The following is an 8,150-nucleotide window of genomic DNA, read 5'->3' as shown; positions in this document are numbered from 1 at the left end:
AAAATTGTTCAAATGGCTCTGAGCACTATGGGACTTAACTTCTGAGGTCATCAGTCCCCTATAACTTAGAACTACTTAAACCTAACTAACCTAAGGACATCACACACATCCATGCCCGAGGCAGGATTCGAACCTGTGACTGTAGCGGTCGCGCGGTTCCAGCCTGTAGCTCCTAGAACCGCTCGGCCACCACGGCCGGCGATACTGAAGGAACTATGGTATTGTGTCGACAGTATTTCGTCTTCTACAACGCTTCAAAAACTGTTTTACAGCAAAATAAGGACTCGAAATATTAAAAATTAAGGCTAATACTTTGTTAATGAATATGTGTTCTGTGTTTGTCTTTCACGAAGAGAGTATTTCTGCTTCTCTGTTCTGCTTAACGCACTGCTCCTGGTGTGAAAAACTGCGTGAGCCAAGTCGAATTTGTGAACAGTTATTACCCATAAATTAGTTATAAAATTTTCTTGTAATCAAATAGGAAACTTACAAGAACATCATTGTTCGACATAGTGTCCTTGCGTTTCAACCTACTTGGTCCATCGTTGTACAAGCTTCCTGATGCCCTCATAAAATACGGTTCTCGGTTGAGCTGCGAGCCAGGAATGCACCGCTTCTTTCACTGCTTCGTTCGAGGCCTGTTTGAGTGGATCAGACAAGTGATAGTCAGAAGGGGCAATATCGGGACTATATGGAGGATGATCCAGTACTTCAAATTCGAGTTTTTGAAGCGTTTCAGCAGTGTGGGCAGCAGTATGCGGACGGGCATTTTCGTGCAACAACACAACACCTTTTGACAGCTATCTTCGGCGTTTGCTTCGAATTGCAGGCTTTAGCCTGGCAGTAAGCATCTCACTGTGACGTACACTGTTGTGCCCCTTTCCCCATAATGTTCCAGTACTGGACCTTGAGCGTACCAAAAAACCATAAGCATCAGTCTTCCTGCGGACGGTTGGGTCTTGAACTTATTCTTGTACAGCGAATTTGGATGGTTCCATTCCACACTCTGCCGTTTACTCTCCGGATCGTAATGATGGATCCCTGTGTCGTCACCAGTAATGATCCTGCCTAAGAAGTTGTCCCCTTTGTTAACATAGCGATCCAAATGCTTTTTGCAGATGTCCAAGCACGTTCGTTTATGCAACTGTGTGAGCTTTAGGACCCATCTTGCACAAACTTTATGAAATCCAAGTCTGTTGTGAATGATTTCGTAAGCAGAACGGTGACTAATTTGCAGACGATGTGCCACTTCGTCAGTAGTTAATCGTCTGTCTAAGAGAATGATTTCACATGAACGCTCAATGCTTTCTTCATTTGTGGCGGTAAACGGTCGTCCGGCGCCTTCATCGTGCTTAACACTTGGGCGACCATTTCGGAATTTTTCAATCCATTCGTAGACACTTTGTTGTGTAAAACACTGTTCCCGTACTGTACCGAAAGTCTTCGATGAATTTCGGCCGCTGATACGCCTTCCGGCCACAAAATACGGATCACTGAACGTTGCTCTTCTTTGGTGCAAATAAACAGCGGAACAGCCATGATTAACAACACGGCAGCGGTAACGAAATTAACCTAGCACCTTGAAAGTTGCAAAGATATAAAAACAAATAAACAAAACATGCATCATCAACGTAAAACGACAGTACTACCAAAATAAAAAAATGACTAAATTTAGGATAATAGTTGACTTATCCTCGTATATACACTCCTGGAAATGGAAAAAAGAACACATTGACACCGGTGTGTCAGACCCACCATACTTGCTCCGGACACTGCGAGAGGGCTGTACAAGCAATGATCACACGCACGGCACAGCGGACATACCAGGAACCGCGGTGTTGGCCGTCGAATGGCGCTAGCTGCGCAGCATTTGTGCACCGCCGCCGTCAGTGTCAGCCAGTTTGCCGTGGCATACGGAGCTCCATCGCAGTCTTTAACACTGGTAGCATGCCGCGACAGCGTGGACGTGAACCGTATGTGCAGTTGACGGACTTTGAGCGAGGGCGTATAGTGGGTATGCGGGAGGCCGGGTGGACGTACCGCCGAATTGCTCAACACGTGGGGCGTGAGGTCTCCACAGTACATCGATGTTGTCGCCAGTGGTCGGCGGAAGGTGCACGTGCCCGTCGACCTGGGACCGGACCGCAGCGACGCACGGATGCACGCCAAGACCGTAGGATCCTACGCAGTGCCGTAGGGGACCGCACCGCCACTTCCCAGCAAATTAGGGACACTGTTGCTCCTGGGGTATCGGCGAGGACCATTCGCAACCGTCTCCATGAAGCTGGGCTACGGTCCCGCACACCGTTAGGCCGTCTTCCGCTCACGCCCCAACATCGTGCAGCCCGCCTCCAGTGGTGTCGCGACAGGCGTGAATGGAGGGATGAATGGAGACGCGTCGTCTTCAGCGATGAGAGTCGCTTCTGCCTTGGTGCCAATGATGGTCGTATGCGTGTTTGGCGCCGTGCAGGTGAGCGCCACAATCAGGACTGCATACGACCGAGGCACACAGGGCCAACACCCGGCATCATGGTGTGGGGAGCGATCTCCTACACTGGCCGTACACCACTGGTGATCGTCGAGGGGACACTGAATAGTGCACGGTACATCCAAACCGTCATCGAACCCATCGTTCTACCATTCCTAGACCGGCAAGGGAACTTGCTGTTCCAACAGGACAATGCACGTCCGCATGTCTCCCGTGCCACCCAACGTGCTCTAGAAGGTGTAAGCCAACTACCCTGGCCAGCAAGATCTCCGGATCTGTCCCCCATTGAGCATGTTTGGGACTGGATGAAGCGTCGTCTCACGCGGTCTGCACGTCCAGCACGAACGCTGGTCCAACTGAGGCGCCAGGTGGAAATGGCATGGCAAGCCGTTCCACAGGACTACATCCAGCATCTCTACGATCGTCTCCATGGGAGAATAGCAGCCTGCACTGCCGCGAAAGGTGGATATACACTGTACTAGTGCCGACATTGTGCATGCTCTGTTGCCTGTGTCTATGTGCCTGTGGTTCTGTCAGAGTGATCATGTGATGTATCTGACCCCAGGAATGTGTCAATAAAGTTTCCCATTCCTGGGACAATGAATTCACGGTGTTCTTATTTCAATTTCCGGGAGTGTACATAACTCTAGAAGTGGTAGAATGAATGTAAGAATTAGAATACATGATCTTCATTTGATTACTAGATCTTCAAGACACATACGAGGGCTGTCCAGAAAGTAAGTTACGATTGATCGCGGAATGAAAATCACAGTGAAAAGCAGAAATGTTTCATTTGTAACAGTTAGCTACACCTTTCAGCTACTTCTCTACGTAGTCGCCGTTCTGACTCAGACATTCGTCGTAGCGTTATACCAACTTTCCAATACCCTCATCAAAGAAGGCAGCCGCCAGTGCTTTCCGCAAATTTTCTACGCTGGCCTAAAGTTCGTTGTCTGTGCCAAAATGTTGTCTTCATAGCCAGCGGTTCGTTTGAGCAGAGATGAAACTCAGTGGGAGACAATTAATTGCTGTATTGTGGGTAACCAAACATTTCCAATTGAAACGATGCAGGAACATCTTCATTGCCCCTGCAGAATGAGGCTGAGAATTGTCTTGAACAAGAAACCGCACGACAGTTATGTAATGTTGGTTGCATAGCTTCAGGGGAAAATTCTCACCAGGCCCTCGTACTTGGCGGGAGACACTATTTTCTATAACATCTTTACGCGCTCACTAAGAGCTCAGGAATGAAAAGAGCGACATAATTCTACCTAGAGTCATACTAGATACACTGTCCAACACATCTTTGCAAAGCTTTATCGGATTTTCATAGTCGTTTCCATTTCGCGACCGATCGTAACTTACTTTCTGGACATCCCTCGTATATCTGTTTCCACCTGCTATAATCACCATCTCATTTACCACAAAGTATAACTCTTTATGAAGTGACTTGTACACATCACTGTACTAAATAACCAAATATTGAATAATTAATAGCGTTAGTGTTTCCGGAGCAACTTGCTTCTGCCACTTTACTCAACGTTCGTATGAAAAAACACTCCGCATTTTGGTAGTACTTTGTTTCCAGTAGCTCGACCAGAATAATTAATTTAGTTTGTTGGCTTTGAGAGTATGTTACCCTTGAAATACCTGCAGATTAATACAGAAGTGTGTAACATGGAACGTGTATTTTGTTCACAAGAAAACGCATCGCCTGCCGATGCGGCCGAGCGGTTCTAGGCGCTTCAGTCCGGAACCGCGCTGCTGCTACGCTCGCAGGTTCGAATCCTGCCTCGGGCATGGTGGTGTGTGATGTCCTTATGTTAGTTAGGTTTAAATAGTTGTAAGTGTATGGGACTGATGATCTCAGATGTTAAGTCCCATTTTTGAAAACGCATCCACTGAGCCAATGCACTCGCTGTCCACAACACAGTTCAGCGTCCTTGTGTCTCTTCTTCGCCGTCGTACTTCAGTTTTTCACAGCTCAGTGCTGTCTCGAGATTCATTCACGGCAATGTAAAACTCCCATTAACACAGATGCAGCATGGATGGACGTACCACCGCAGAGTTGTCTGATGCGCACCTCGTGTGTGGGATGACAGGACGTAGAGGCAAAGCTGCGGGATGACGATAAGGTGGGCTGCTCCCTCAGTGACAGGGAACATTCTCGATAAATCTGCGTCTGTACTGTTTCGTACAGTTAACAGTATTGTCACTGGTGAACTTCAGACTGAATACGATCTTTAGTCGGACAGTAATGAAAAAATAATGAAACAGATTTTTGTGTACGTTGTGTGGACTTTGTGATCATCAAAAAACGTCATTAGCAATGGCATACTGTGCAACATTTAAGGGATGGAACATAGCTTGTAATGTCTCTTGCAGCGGTCTCTCCGCGATATTTTTAGAAATTTTATGAATTATATAACTCAGTACATATCTCGAAATATCTCTTCTTACCTTACCGATTATCAATCCAAAGTAGTTTCAAGCCCAATTATTCCTTGGAGCGTCCATTTACTCCATGGAATAGCTTCTCTGCTATCTATGTTTTCTCTTATGAAACGAATAGGGACTTCTTGCCGATTAGCCGTGAAAGAAGGATGTATTGTATGTATTGTTGAGCTAGTCGCCATCTTGATGAGATTCTGTATGAGAAGGAATTTAATACATGAACTAAACTAAAGTAAGTGTGTTCGCGTATTATTTAACGGATTATTATTATTGACAGTGTCTGCTTACTACGCTGTGTTGCACGGGATGAGTGGGGAACGTCTGATGTACACTGGACGAACCTGCCGTTTTGTATGCTCAAGATATCCAGTTACTTCAAATAAATGGGCTAACACGGTCTTACCAGCAGATCTCCGGTCTTCCCCATGTGATCACCGAAAGTTAATAATTATTACTCATGTTTCCAGCAGATCGACTGACTATTTTCGTCGCACTGAGACTTCGAAATTGCTTCACTGCCTTATGGAATTTAAGTTAAGCTTAATTTAATCAGGATAGAACAGTATTGAACTGTGTGAATGTGATAAGCCTGCTTTGTCAATGAAAATTCCCTTAATATACGCATGTTTTTACTATCCTGATCAGTGAAGCTAAATCAGGCCGGTGTGAGAGAGGTTTTTAAAAGTTTAGAAATATTAAAAGCTTTTTGTGGGATAGTGAAAGCATGGTTAATTCTTTTAGGACTACACTCGTGGAAAAAGTCTCTCTTTCGATTTACATTTCAAATAAGACAATGTTGTGACAAGGCACTGCCAAATATCGCGCTATGAAATATTTATGTAGTTAATGGGATATGCACTCGTTTGTAGGTTACCCCGCTATATCTACGCAACTGACAGCGATCAGAAAGCGCCCCGAACCCCATATTTTATTTCATCCCTCATTTATAAGACACAACTGACAATACTGTAGCTACGCCAAGTTATCTCTAGTGCGGTGTCGCAACTCACCGACAAGCACAAATGTTATATGGAGTGGGGAAAATGTATAAATGTATTCATTTTAATACATTTTAGAAATAAAACAGCATATCTAATTAAAAAACCGTAATGTCTACTGTCAAAAGAGAAAAAACAAAACAAAAATTTCAAAACAGCTATCTATCTATCGAGCCTTATCCCGCAGTTACCCTGAGAGGTGGCATGAGCCCCCTCTCATATTTCTATCTTACGATTTTCCTCTCTAATCGCATGCGGTGAAAAGTTGCTATTCCTTCACACGCGGACTTCCCACGCAGCGTCTCTCGTCACCCAGGTGGTCCGGTGACAGGCGGGCTCTGCGGATCTCGAGAGGGTTAAGCCGACGGGTGTGAGGCAGTCGAGAGAATGCTTTCCAGACGCCGACATTGTCAAAAGACACGCCCGGAGGGGCCTGAAGTAGCGGCTGGGCTAGAGGTTCCGTTGCTTCGCAGAAACTTAGCGAAAACACTTTCTGGCGGGCTACCAGCGAGGCGTGGGAATGACTTGTGTACCCAGGCAGTTGTGGCGGGAAAATTCCCGCGCTTTCTGCAAAATAGTAACTGTTATTGGCTTGCTCAGGGCATAGCTCCGTGACGTAGCAAAATCAGTGCAGAAATTGGCGCCAATAATCTCCATTGGTGGAATGGTAGTGCTCCGGCAATGGAGTGGAATTTTCCGCCGGTTTTCGAGTTGCTGATTGGAACGTTTAACCACGGCCACTGTCGTGGGGGCGGGAATGTTCTGTGTTCAGCCTGTACGGGTGCTCAGGGTAGTTGGCTCTCGCCTTTCGGTCGAGGACGTCGAAGCAACCAGCCATCGCCTCCGGTACGCCAGATGGTGTTCTGGCAGTTAAGAAGACAGTTTGGTAATGTATGTCCGCAGCACCGGCAGGTAGGGATTTTCCTAGGTGATAATCAGAGCTCAGCAGAGCGCGCCTGTTCGTCTTTTTCTAACTTTGTTCTGTCTTGAGTAGCAGCAATTAATGTTGGGTTAGCTGTGTGTCTCTCTTAAGATTTGAGTGGCAAGGAATTGGCTCCACATACCACTTCGTCTTAAACCTCACAATCTAGTTTAGGGACAACTTCACCTTTACAGTGTTTGTATGAGTATCCAATTTGCGCCAATTTGATGTATTGTAAATGTTTCATGTGTTTTTGTTTATTATTTTGTGTTTAGTCTTGATAAATCATATTGTTATTTTGGACAGAACTTTCATTCTGTTAATCGGTAGAGCAACCCTATCATTCCTCACTATGTTAATGAAACCTTCGTTTATTTAACTTATTTATCAAATTAAATTATTGCAGGTGCCAAACTCTCTTCTGCTCCACTGGCAGGGTTGATTAGAGTCAGTTCGCGTATTTTTTTTTTAATCCTTGTGCAACAGCAAAAGTCGGAGTTAGAATAGGGGGGGGGGGCTTAGAGCATCATTTACATATGTAGATTCTAGAAGAATTTAGTGTCAGATACTCTGCTAGCCCCGGCACCTCGCAACCCATGGTCAGCCATCGTTAATCGGATTTGGCCTGATAATCTTTAAGGGGTGGCCGGATGCCCTTCCTGCCGCCACCCCGTGCTCCCTGGGACGGGATTAGTGTACCACAACTGTCTGTGTCGAGTGTAATACATGGAATAGTGTGAATGTGTTCAGATGTCTGCGAGCCGTGTAACTGAGGCGGAGCATGGGGACCAGCCTGGTATTCACCTACCGGGACGTGGAAAACCGCCTAAAAACCATATCCAGGGTGGCTGGCATATCGGCCCTCGTCGTTAATCCCCTGGGCGGATTCGATCCGGGGCCAGCGTGCCTACCCGAGTCCAGGAAGCAGCGCGTTAGCGCTCTGGGCTATCCTGGCGGGTCAAAATTTCAAAACAGCTAGTATAGACAAAATTATTTTTTACTGAATTATGAAACAGACACGAATTTTTAAGAACTTACATTACCCTACACAATTCCGGTTCCTTTCATTGAGCACTGTTTCCATCCTGAGTGTCTCGGAGAGTTTTTAAATAACATCGAATCGATGCAGCATGTGAAAAAGCGTTCTTATCATATAGGCCTACTGTTCAATTTATTAACAATATGTGTCAGTACTAATTAGAACTTTCACCTACTTCATGAAAGTTACAATCAGTGCGAAGTTCACCGTGTAATTCGTCGTTAACGGCTCAACTACAATGAATTTTAA

Source organism: Schistocerca nitens, chromosome 8 (genome assembly GCF_023898315.1).
Source record: "Schistocerca nitens isolate TAMUIC-IGC-003100 chromosome 8, iqSchNite1.1, whole genome shotgun sequence".
Taxonomy (NCBI): Eukaryota; Metazoa; Arthropoda; class Insecta; order Orthoptera; family Acrididae; genus Schistocerca; species Schistocerca nitens.
Note: the sequence above shows the minus strand (reverse complement) of the source record.